The sequence below is a fragment of the Manduca sexta genome, chromosome 21, assembly GCF_014839805.1.
Source record: "Manduca sexta isolate Smith_Timp_Sample1 chromosome 21, JHU_Msex_v1.0, whole genome shotgun sequence".
Classification (NCBI taxonomy): domain Eukaryota; kingdom Metazoa; phylum Arthropoda; class Insecta; order Lepidoptera; family Sphingidae; genus Manduca; species Manduca sexta.
The window spans coordinates 4122992-4136958 of record NC_051135.1 but is presented as its reverse complement, the minus strand read 5'-3'; the positions used below and the strand labels follow the sequence as shown (position 1 = coordinate 4136958).

The 13967-nt window shown below is 31.7% G+C and overlaps 1 protein-coding gene across 1 annotated transcript in view; it reads left to right on the top strand.

Annotated features, from left to right (window-relative positions):
- The first annotated feature begins 572 nt into the window (after window positions 1–572).
- The window catches only part of LOC119190081 (peroxidase-like), a 61936-nt gene continuing 48541 nt past the window's right edge, over window positions 573–13967 (top strand). Inside the window, exon 1 of the mRNA XM_037441135.1 lies at window positions 573–706. The gene's annotated coding sequence lies outside the window, so the exon portion shown is untranslated. The remainder of the gene's footprint in view (window positions 707–13967) is intronic.

Here is a 13967-nt window from a genome sequence, read left to right as displayed (position 1 = left end):
GCATAAAGCAAGATTTACTCTGTATAATAGGTGTATAGATAGTATAGATGGTTTTATTCATATAAAAAGATTTCTGAATTATTTACAATGAGTGCCCTCTATTATGATCTGAACATTAAGCATACATACAAAAACTCTTAGCCGCTTCACGGTTGAATGGAGCTCAATTCCTTTAAGTAAGGTAATTAATTCTCATTTAAAAGTCGTAAATTGTCTTTAAGCAGGAATTATAATCATTGTTTGGTGACTGATCTGTGCATGGCGGTTTTTATTTCATTGAAGATTTTAAATATTGTTTAATTGTTCTATAAATTATGGAAGAAGATTTCATAAATTTGTTGTATTGTTGTTCTTGTTAAACACAAATCAGATATAATTTATTTTATTAAGAATATAAATAGCAAAATTACTGATTCTGACTAAAGTAGGTGAAAGTAGTTTGTGCACTTATTATATTATGTTTAATTATATTATAAAGCAATTAACATTTCGGTGCAGTCTTTTTTCATCCCCGCTTGTTGGTCATATAAAACCCCATGCTCCCCTTCGCGCGGCTTAGTGACTAGTGGCGCGGTAGTGGTAACACTGTTGAGACTGCGCGTGCGCATTTAGCGCCAAAATTGAATGCACGGCGCAACAGCATTGTTGACATTATTGTTGTGTAAAAAGTGTTAATAGTGGAATTTGTATTAAAAAGTTTTTACAGGTATGTATTTAACGTTATTTATATGATGATAAATATATGTCTTTGGTAACTATATAATTATTTCTTATGTTTACGCGAATGTTAAACATTGAAATTAAACTAATTTTCGGATTCTATCGCGGTGTTAGTATATAACTATATAATTAGGAAGATTTTTATTTGTTTCTGTAGGTCACGGATAATATTTTGTCAATAATTATAGTATTTATTTTAACATATCTAGTACATTTATAACTAAATGTAACATGAATGGATGTGTTAACAGGAATGTTTATATTACATGAATGAATATTATTTTTATGTTCGCAAAAATAGTCTACATAAAAAAAAATAAACCTAATGGATATGGTACTTTAATAAACCTGTATCCGGTAATTTAGCTTTTCGCTTTTCATGTGAGATGAAATAGCGCAAGAACTGCTATACTTAATTATGTACTACGAGTATAGAATTAATTAACATGTTTTATTATTTCCAAAAAAATATATTTAATAATTTTGAAAATTAAAAATAGTTATCAATAACGGGAATTGGCTAACAAGTAATAAAACATAAAAGAATACACGTTAATTAATATTCTATTTAACACAAAGGAGATATTTACTGAGTCGATGTTGTAATTAAGGAACAATTGTAAGATTATTTCCGATACGATATTGTTTTGCAATCCATTGGTGATTTCAACACTGCGTTGTGATTTGTGAATAACTTATTTACGTACATAGTTGGAAGTGTACCGATTGAGGCAATGTCAATTGACTTTCTCATTATCGTCCACAATGGCTTATTATTTTTCGCTCTCGCACGTTTTTCCTCGGCACAGTTACGGCTGATTAGAAAACAAGCGGATTGTGAAAGATGTGTGATATAGATCAATTTAGCGTTGTTTAGAATATATTAGGAAATAAAATATATTTAAATAAACATTTTTTCTATCCCTTTGGAGTTTAAACACACATAACATTAAAAAAATATAAATTTATTATGTTTTCAAAAATTATTTTCAAAATGAAGCGCCTTTTTTATCTTCTTTTTTTTCATATTATTTTAGTATTTTTCCGGAAACATTGGTTAATCTATAAGTCTTGGTTTTATGAGGAAGCTGTTCTATATTTGCCATATAAACTGATTGAACCTAACAGTATTCTAAGGCTACAATACACATAAATATCGATCTTTCCCTAATCCGACATTACGACCGCTATATTCAAATACTACAAATTGAAAACGGTTCATGTCAATACATTGTTTGAACGAAACGGAGGTCTCGCGGACCTTTGTAGGCTTTGTTTTACAAGATAAATACTTATTGGAGCAAGTAGGTTCGGAATACTGCGCTCATCCATTGAGAATCAAAGAGATGAATTTTTACTGGAGACCTAACTTATGCTGACCTAAATATGTATACAAATATGATTTAGAGTCTCTTTAGGCATAAAATGCGGTACCTACATGTACTGATTATAGGCTAAGATGATGTATATTGTATATATACTAAAGAAGTATTTATATCAGATTTCTTCAATACAAATTGTATGTTAAAATTAATATCGACTTTATTTTGTTAATTTGCATATAGCGTCACGGGGAAATCCCAATACAAAATCTAGGCCACGGAAGGACGAAATAACAAGTAAATCATTAAAAATCTTTAAACTAATTCGTTCTTGCGGTTGTTACAAAAAGAAAAGAAGTTACTTTTTAATTATAACTAACTGAGGTATATATTTCCTTTGCATTATCTGTTCTAGTAAAAAAATAAGATAGTAAGCGTGGATAATTTTGGCGTAACATTAAGCAATTTCGATACAGAAAAGAGCTATTTCAGATCAGAGTGACATATAGACGGCAGATCATAGGTAATAATGTTAGTATTGTACCTACTAAAAGAATAGAATTGATGTTTACCCGCGTTGTTATTAATAAAATGTTAACTGTCGGACATCTACCTATAGTTGCTTGCCTCCATTCGTCTGCTTACTCAGACAAAAGTTTTACGACACTATAACATTTTATAAGGGAGTTCTATTGCTGATATCATATAATACTAAGTGATTTTTAAACAATATACTATTTTCGAACATAAAACTTTATTGGTTGTGTTTTTATATGGAGCTAGTTAGTATAAACAATAGGTTATATTGGGGTAAATCTCATTGTCGCGACAATTTGCATGTCAAATGATGAGTAAGAACGTCATAACATATGCAAGACAAAATATGTAAAAAATCCCCTTTTATTATTGCGTATAAGTAAAAAAAATATTTTTGCACAGCAGAAACGAAGCGATAAAATATACACGAATTATTAAAAGAGATTTTTTTAAAATAGGTAATGAAAAATAGTTTAAATCAGATAGTAATAACACCCATACATCCTATTTGGACTTAAGTATTTAAATCTACGGCATTTTTATCTTTTTACAATATGGCTCTACTTGTTGTTATAGCCTATCTTCACGAAAACTTCGCACTTGATGTAACATATTGCTTTAAAAAACTATGAAGGCGGTGGTATTTGCCATTAACAAAATAACAAGAACGTTCTTCGAAGATGAACTTTTAAAATTATTTCTCTCTATAATTAACTCTTTTGCAATATTCTAGGCAAGATCAAGCTGTGCAGTTTGTCTTCCAGTCATTCAGTTAAGTAATTTATAATATAGATTATGTAGAATATTTGCACAAAAATGATCTTACATAATACACTGCAATTGTCTATATGCTGTCTAATACAAAAAATTAACATTATTGTGTAAGATGGCTGTTTAAAGAAATGTAGACAAGGCGCGTCGTGGGATGTTGTTCCTATTATTGATATTAAAAGATTATGTAACTTCGATACACGTAATAGGTTAAAGCGTGGCATGCTTGCATATGAAAATATATCCGAAATGAATCGTTGCACTTTAACCGAGCTTGCATCATTTTATGACTTCGATGATATCTGCTTTTGAAATTTTTTATTACAGTGCATGAGTTTATTGCTTAGACTACTTCAGATTTGGTAAATAATCATTTTATTTAGTTACAAATAATCTGCTCATCGTTGACTGCACGTATTAAAACGTTTTTTAATTGTCTGTTTGTAATTGGGGGTACTTTAGTATCGACGAAAAACCAATAACGCTTAATTTAAATAAGAAGAAGGATATGTATTTTTATATTTGTGAAAAGATAGATTTCACTTAATGTATAGATAATAATATGATGTATTTATTCGTAAATTAATTTGAAAGCTGTAGCTTCCATGATAAATGAGGATGCAGTAAAGTAACAGTGAATCGACACACGTAATCAAAAATGATATGCTATCTAGATAAGTACAACTGAACATGGTAACGTAATGGGGTTAGATTTGAAGTTACTCAACAGAAATGCGCTAGACAACATTCATGTAACAGTAATATTAGAATAAATATGTGTCAGTTTAAACTGTGAACCCTGTGCATAATGTATGTAAAGAAATTTATTAAGTGCTTGAAGCATTGGTTACATATCTTGAAAGAGGAATACAGTAGGGTTAAGCTCTAGAACTACTGTACCGATTTTGAAAATTATTTCACTAATAGGAGGCTACGTTACTCCTGAGAAGAGAGAGAGAGAGGAAAATATCAATCCCGGGAAAAATAAATCCCGCGGGAGGGTAATAGGTAAAAGCTAGTATAGTATAAATGGACAATTAAATACATGAACTAACAGTTGCTAGACGATGAATATCGACATAGCGACAGTCATTTATCATAGTAAAATGTCATCATTACTATCATCAATTACATCGGTGTTTAATTGCGGGGGCTACATAATATTTGTAGTTTCCGATGACGCATAAACAAGTTTCTCTAATAGTCAGTACTGTTTCTATTATGGTTACTAATCTGAGATCTACATATTATAGAGCAGACGTATCGTGTTTCTTTACAAATTAAATGCGAGTTATGCAGATTTTCGTAAGTTTTATTAAGCAACTTTTTTTTCTGTACCAGATTTATTATTGTAGCATTTCATCGAATAAAATTTCGTTGCATTTTTTTCTTTAAAATTAAATCCAATATAATTATCTGTAAGATAGCATAATGAAAATGATTAGAACAATATTACTAAGTAAAAGCTGACCTATAGAGATATATCGCTGATGGGAAAGATCTACCTATTTAGGGTAAATTTTGTGAGTATTTACACTATTTGTCGAGATTCGATTGTCGAATTCAATATATTTGTAACGCATATTATAGATTAATTTTATTTTTCTGCACTCCTATAGATTGACTTTAATCGTGGCTATCACACTCCTCCGTGTGTGCAATGTGCTTAAGGGGTATAATGATTTTCTTCTTGTATTAATATAAAGATACAATAAGTATATTGTATAACATACGGAGTTATAAAATAAAATATTTATAGCTATATGTTAATCAATTATACTACATGATTTCTATTTATTTGTCCAACTATTTGTTACATCTAGTGCAAATATTATGAATATTTATTATTTTGTTTATGGACTTGACACAGTTGTGCCACACTTTCTCGGAGATTTCTTGCAAAAGACGGATGGATGTCCGTAAGAATAACTTGACCTGTCGTAAATTCATGAGCACTAATTTCTGCTACTAATGAAATTCGTGGTATTAAAATAAAACTATTTTACGCCTTTTAGCCTTCTAGGCGGTCCGCCCTGTGACCACAAAGGTTACAGTCTTCGAAACGTCGGGAGAAAATTATAATATATAAACCGCGATAAAATACTAAAATAGTTTTATTTTAAAGGTATGGTGTAATGATGTAATGATGAAATTCATGGTAGGTAAACACTTTTTACAAAATAACTTACAGATAAGTAAATTGTAATAGTTTGTAATTTCAGCTTGTAAACACGACACACAAAAGATGTATAATATGAACATTATATAAAAATGTTATCTTGAAAAATTAGCTAGTTTTTGTATATGCATATTTTAATGTCCTTGTTTGCAAAACTTTACAAACATAACGCTAATATGATAGTCACGAAGTCATTAGTGAATTAATTACGTGAACAAAATATTCAATATTGAATTAAATTAATTTATTTCTATTTAATTTGTATTTCGGAGATGCAATGCCTTGCATAAATGAATGCAAATATGTGAAATATTGTTAATGTTTGCATAAAATAATGTATTATTATCATATCTTATCTAAGTGATAATGTAAATTATCGTAATACATTTTTTACAAGAATATCAATCTTAATGTATGTGGTGAGTTGAATTTATAAAATCGTGTGATTGACTTCTAAAGGACATAATGGTGTAAATCGAAGGGCGTTGGTCTATAAATACTGAGTGTAACTTATTATTCTGGTTAGAGATCATCATACACGCAAAGGCTAAAAACATAAGTTTTTCAATTTTTACAGGTTTCTTCAGGATGTTTCCCTTCACCGTTAAAGCGAACAATTAATTCACAAAGAATACACACGTGATTTTTTAGAAAAGTCAGAGGTGTGTGCCCTAGGGATTTGAACCTGCGGACATTCGTCTTGGCAGTCCGTTCCACACCCAACTAGGCTATCGCCGCTTTGTGTATGTTACACATATTACGAAATAAACCTTGTATATCAATCGTTTGGGTGACACGCTAAAATAAATATTTGCGATTTGAGGCCATAACTAATTCGGAACCGATTTATTTGAAAAAGGTTATACATTTACTACCAAATCATAGCAGTCACATGAGTTTTAATAATTTTGCTACTACAGTACAGTACTCTACATGCCTGTATGTCGTGAATCCTATGCAATGGGCATAATGTTCAACTGAATAATTACTTAAATTCCTTCTTAAAGAGGGTTTCTGAAAAAGTAGCTGTTAATATTATATTACACAGAATAATTAAATGAATATTTTGAAGGCAAAGTCACGTTTAGGGAAACATATTTTAAGGATAATCGTGGTAGTTTACGTGCTGGGTATTCATTGCATTGAACTTGATATTTTCTGATTAGAAAATAAGCTTCTAAGTTTAGTGATATTGATAACTGCCTATCGACATTATATCGAAGCCATAAGGAAAGTATACCTATATGCTGTCAGCTTCATTCAGTTAATCTTCTTTTAAAAGGAACTCCGAATCTTTTCTGTCTTGCATAATAAATGAAACGAAAATTGAATATCTGTTCTAGACACCAATTGATAATGTTTAACAGGTTTTTTCTTATTGTTTGAATGACGAGAAGAGCTTGCCGTTTGCTTGAACGTAAGCGATACGACCGCCCATAAAAAGTAGAAACACCATCCAACACCTTTAATTACATATAGTATTATTTTGGTATTTCACTGCGCTCGCCATCCTGAGAAATGAGATGTTAAGTCTTAATATGTCCAGTAGATACACTGGCTTCAATGTCCTTCAAACCACAAACAACACACTGCTACTTGGCGGCAGAAATAGACATTGCGGTGGTACCTACCCACGCGGAGTCTCACATATGAGAGACCTTTTTTTTTTTTTTTGGTTTCGCGGAGAAAGTCCCTTATTACTACCACCACCGTGTTTACATAATATATGAAAGGTTAAACATTGAATTTAATTGAGGTATAAGGGTCCAAATGCGGTCATTTGCGCAACGATTGCGCTTTCATTAACCGACAACCAAGTTCGTTGGTCACATGTGCCTTTCCTTGAGCCTTGAAACTTCGTCACATGACGTACTAGCTATAGTGCAATGTACAAAATCAGCTATTACAAATCGTGATAGCATTCATATTTACAGTCGTTTCTGGTCAAAGTTGTTATGTGGTGATGAGCAAACATTTTTTACACAATACAAGAGCAATCATGTGTATGAAAGTAATGTTTAATAATAATCTAGATGCAATGAAATGAAGTATAAATTTAGAAAGATCGAAGTGCAGCTACGATTGCGTAGAACCGGTTCCGCATAGAAACAATCGTCCCACACGTCGGACGATGCACTGGCGGATACGTTTTATTGAAGACCTAACAGACACAATAGCTTTGTTGAACTTTCGCATATGGTTTGGATAAATTTATTATGCAATGATGATAATTATGTGACTTGGTTATGTAAATGCGAAAGTTTGTGAAGATGTTTGGATGTTTGTGAGTATTAAAAGTAGACATTGTTCAAAGATTTTAGATGAAGTAAGGCACACAATTTATAGACCATGTCCAGATTATTTCTTGGATTACAATATATTTATGATACTGTTTATACTGGAAAATATATTTCACGCGAACGCAGCCCAATCAAACGCTCGCAATTTACAAATTACTAGTAATACACAAATGATTGTGGAGATTTTGGTAAAAGGACTTTAATATTTCAATATGAGCAAATGCAACACATTATTATTTTTACAATAAACCTGAATATTAATTATTGCGAATGTGGTTATGAAATATGGACTACTTTCGAATTTACATGTTTTTTTATTTGTTCCTTATATTGATTTTTGAATTGCATATAGTCGTGAAAGACTTAATTGCATGGACACTTTTTGTGTGGGGAACGTAGTTACTGGGCAATGAATAGTTTGTAGTTGTCCTTGTTTCTTTTTGCCTTAGTTTGGTCATGCTACAATGAATTCTTATGTATTTGTTATATTTTGTAATTAGGCGACGGTTTAGATATGTATGTAGTTACGAGATACTTAAAATGTTGTTTAATGTTAATTTGGGTCATTTTATGAAATTTGCATGCTTACGAAGAAGTTTCAACAACTTCCTTTTGATAAATGATAGGTGCAATGATAGTTTGAAAATTAAAGCAACCTTAAAAAAGACGTCCTAGTGTTTCATATTTCTATTTGAATAGGTAGAGCAGTAGCAATATAATACATAATTAATTTTATATTTATTTTTAAGGCAGGGAACTGTGAATGAACCCTAGAAAAGATTTCTGACTTAGAAAATGGAACGATCAAACTTGAAACTAAATCGGATCGAACATGTCAGAATGGACTTTTGTGATAGGATCGTAGAAAATGTAGTCCAAATGTAGATGGTATCTTATTTAAAGCCAGACGCCAGAATATAGAAAGCGAAGACGGACAAAGCGATGTATTGCGCTTTTAGGTAGAAAAGATAAATTTCCCCGTCCTTTATGATACGTGTTATGGCAGTTATAAATATAGACTTATTGAAATACTTTCGAGGTTTATTGGAACCGTTACAGGAAATAACGCATTTCGGTGAAGGTAATGTGGGAAGTCCGTGGTCATAACGATCGTCATGTTGAGGTAAACGTAGCTGTGTGAGATTTGGAAAAGTTTAAGGATAGGGCATTTGATAAGATCTTTACACTAAATTAATTTTATGTAAATGTTATAGTATATTTGAATAAGTAACGGTTATAATTAAAATAGTTTTTATTTATCTACGTTTACCAAATAATTTGAAGTATGTCGACATCGATATAGATTACTTGTTGATGATGAGCCAGTTCTCAACCAGTTAAAATACAAAGGCGTTATAAGAAAACTATTTATTCACATACGACTAACTCTCAAGTGACAAGTAAGTACCTACAAAAAATAACATTTTATCGAGGGATCGGAATTAAAATAATAAAAAAAAAAACAAAATTTTACTAAAAACTATTTGCATCGCCAACGCTCCCCTATATTGGTAGAATATACGTCAATGTATCTCGACTGCGAAACCTATTGAATAATTTAAAATTAGAATGTGGAAGGTGCACAAAAACAACCAACAATAGGCGAAACAGAAAGGCTATTATCGTTTAAAAAAGATCAATAATTCCAATTTATGTTGGTATTTCTAAAAATCAGCTTCCAAATTGCTTTCATTGGACACGTCACCAGAAGGCAACGATTTGAGAATAATTTAGGTGCTTGAATGAAAAGTGTTGACACAACTTGATAAGGTAACTTTAGACAGCTTGTTTCATCAAATGCCCTTCGTGTTTACAATCAATATAAATGTATGATGTTTAAGGTAACAAATTAGCTAACATAATTTTACCTAATATTAATATCATACGAGTCATATAAATCAGGCAGCAATCTGCATTTATGATTTTTTAGTAACTTACTACAGTAAAGAAATACCCATAGATATAACACAATGTAAAAGTCAGTAATTTTTACTACACTATAAAAACATTTCTTAACGCTGTCAAAAACCAGTCCAAGTTTAGATAGCTATTGATATTATATAGGACTTGAGATCGTGTCATAGTACTCATGACCTCAAATAACTTGACTCACGTGATTGCGTTTGGTTCTTGACTAACAACAATTATGTGTAGTACTTGCATTATTCATTACTATTTAATGGACTTTATATAAATTGATAGTTATACGAACATAGTAAATAAATAGCGTTTAACATTTTTTAAATTGCAGCAGCTAATTTATTTTTAGGTGACTCGCAGACGCTGTTAAGTTGTTGTCGGGAAACACTACATTACTATAAAACTGTCAGTGGTTGAAGCGGCATTGTAAATTTCATAGTAATGTGTAGTGTTTGTTGGTGACAACGTCTGTGTTACGCCTTAATGATTCTATTGATTTTTTTAACAGAAAAGATTTATGTACACGACGTCGGCTTAGAACGTCAAACACATTTTTTATCTTGATGCTTTGACGATAATAGTCCAACTACTAAATTATATAAATGCTCGTAAATAAAGGGCTTTGTTGAATTTCTCTAAATTATTTATCAGTTTTGGACGTGATGTGGTTTACTTATTGGAAAAAAATCGTTTTAGTTGTACATTTACTCTACGCGAATATAAATGTTCCAGACTAATTCATCAATATTGTTTATTGTTATATTATTGTTTATTGTTATCTAGCCTCTGCTCGCGGCTCCGCAAACGTTTTTCGGGATATAATTCCCTCTTTATATTCTCTCGGGATAGTCTAATAGACACTATAATAATAATAAATAATAATAATATCAGCCCTGTATTATATACTTGCCCACTGCTGAGCACGGGCCTCCTCTGCTACTGAGAGGGATTAGGCCTTAGTCCACCACGCTGGCCTAGTGCGGATTGGTAGACTTCACACACCCTCGAAATTCCTATAGAGGACTTCTCAGGTATGCAGGTTTCCTCACGATGTTTCCCTTCACCGTTAAAGCAAGCGATAATTTACAAAGAATACACATATATTTTTTTAGAATAATCAGAGGTGTCTGCCCTTGGGATTTGAACCTGCGGACATTCGTCTCGGTAGACCGTTCCACAACCAACTAGGCTATCGCCGCTTAATGGACTCTATATATTAAGTTAAATCTCTAACTATATATCTGTCAAAATTTAAATACCATGTAGGTGTTTTTGCGTGACACGTGTACAAAAAGACAGACAAAACTAAAAAAAAGCTTGTTTTCACTTCTGTTGCTCTTATAAGACCCCTAGACAAACTAATCCTGATTGGGGAATACTTAGGATAAGATTTGTACTCTGAACTTACATTACATATTTTGTGAATGGTTTATTGCAACCACAATCATTCATTAATTTTCTCATTTTAAGGTAGCGAACACTACACTATAATTATACAGATATGTTATATGAAACCCATTATATTCTTCCTCAACACATAATTTTTTCGCCGTCTGAATCGATTTTTAATGTACGTTTTTGTTTAAATATATAATTAAGCTTACATCAGCCTTAAAGAATTGCAATTACGTAAATAAAGAACAAAATATTCAAAAGTAAGCAAGTTGTATTTAGGTTCACGGCTTAGTTCGTTAAAACGTAATTTACGAGTGGACTTAATGAAATGAGAAATACGTGATTGGAGTTGGTAATCCGACGAAGACGAGTTCATTACGTACGTGCGATAATTACAACGCATCGATTCAGGATCTAGAGCTCGGAAGTCACCGAGCTCTATGTCGAATTTAAAAGTTTTCGCATAGCGATAGGACACTGATAAAACTTAGAAATTAAGTCTAGGTTACGTTTTAGACATGTGGCATAGTTGTATAGCAATAAGACTGCTGTGCTGAGGTATCGGGTTCGTTTCGGGTTAACTGATTTTTTTTATTTATATAATTTTGAGAATCAACTCGGAGTTTGCTATTTGTGTTTGATATAGCGATAGGCTCGCCCAACATCACGTAATGGGACGGAATACACATGGCGGTGCATAATTTGCCCCTTCGTTTAACCCTTTGGGGATAAAACTATGTAACGTGTATGGGTGTGTATGTAGTATATTTGAGATACTCGTTGTGATAGAAATCATTCTCCCATTTAAATACCTGAGACTTTTGAATAATTTAAATGAGATTCACTTATGCCTCTCTATACCTAATACTCCGAACTGCAGTCTGTTGCGATTAAGGATATAGTCTATCGAGTCATTAATTATCATTTAATGTTCATCGTAATTTATAACATTAGTACCATTAATTTATCTGCCAAAAAGTTTAATTGATGAGCAGTTAGCAACAGCTGTCGGTCCATTACAGAGAAATTGTGTGATAAATAATGGAGGTTAGTATAATGAAATTATTTATTTAAATTAATTTCTCCAATTACGTAATTCTACTGACCTTTGGTGTTAGGTCAGATATTTAAGTCAAAGAAAACTAGAAAGCTTACAAAGGCATGTAATTTAATCAATCTGGTAATATCTTTCGTTGCTTTGTGTCGGAAGAGCGAACTAAAGGTATTCAATTTGTTTACTTTGGGAATTTGTTTCTTACTACAGAAGGCCCAAATTCAATATATGTTCCTAATGTTGTAAACTAGGTGTCGCATGCGGCTTCACCCGCGTAAACATCCTTTTCCGCTACACAAGCCCTTAAAAGACTACGACATCAGCGCCACCTATTTAAAAAATCTGATTATTTTCATTAAAAAATAAATAAAATTAGAATATTCCATTAGTTCCTTTGGGAGTAAATTACCGAGATAAAAGTAGTCTCTTTGTTAATCCAGGATATCGTCTACCCGTGTGCCAAATTTCATCAAAATTTGTTCAGTTGTTTCTGCGTTTACTTCTAACAAACATCCAAATATTTTCACAAACTTCCGCAAGGTTAGTAAGATATGAAGTAAGATGCTAAAGTTCAACATCTTTAGATGTTTTTAAGATTTAACGCCGCACTGTACTAATTTTGATCTCTGTAAGGTACGCAGTAGGTAAGAAGTTAGATGTTAAAGTTTGTGAACCTGGGTTGATGTTTTTAAGAATTAAATACCGCAACCACTAAACTAATTTTGATTTTTCCAAGGGATGTAGTTGGATATTGTCACCGATAAATGCCTTAGACGCAGGCGGAGTCGCGAGCTATGCCTAGTTACTATATTTTTTATTACGAAATACTTCTACCATACCTAAAGAGTTTGTTGAGGAGCGTATGTAGTATATCTACTTTCTTAAAGAAACGTATTGTCTCTATTTATTTGCTTCTCACAGTCAGTTTATGTAATACATATGAGATCCATTATAATATTATTAGCTAATAATAAACGCTTTTGTTTTGTTCACGCTATATTCTCATGTGCCAAAGTCGAGTGTCACCACGGCCACGTATTTTGTTTTGGGATATTTATTGTGAAAGCTTGTAATATGCTAGGACGGAACACGGAAGATGTTTTGTAGGTATTAACATCATAAGAGGTATTAAGGTAGTGTAATGTTTATTAATTCAATCTTATTCAAATATATAAAATATATGTTATTAAATTTAAATCTTTATTGGTGTATAGTAAAAGTCAGACCTTCTTTTTAATATTTTAAATGTGGTAGAATTTATCATTTGACTTCAAATTAATTCACTTCCGAGTGGCTCTGATGACTATATTTAGCTCGATATATAGCTGCTAGAAAAGGCACAATAATTTGCTTTTGTCAAATCAAACATTCTCTAAAATATGTTTTAATTGGTTTTATAAAGAAATTCTTTGTTTGTATTGTTATTGTGACCGAACCTTCTTTGTTCTTATATTTTATGCATACAGATTTTTTTGCATTGACACATTTATTTTTATGGCTGTAAAATATCAGAAATGAAAAATTACTGTTTAGTTATTATTATTACTATAATTTATTATGCTATCGTTTTAGTACTATTACTGTTATTATTCAGTAAGTCAAGTTCTTACGCAGCTATGATTTCCTTCCGAACATCAATTAGCCATTAGCGTTGACTCTCCAAGTATCTTTATTTTGAGGAAACATTTGCTTTCATTATATAAATCAGACATTACAGGGCTCGTCAGACTTTGCCGCAGCGTCCCATTATAGCGCTAATAGGAAATTTC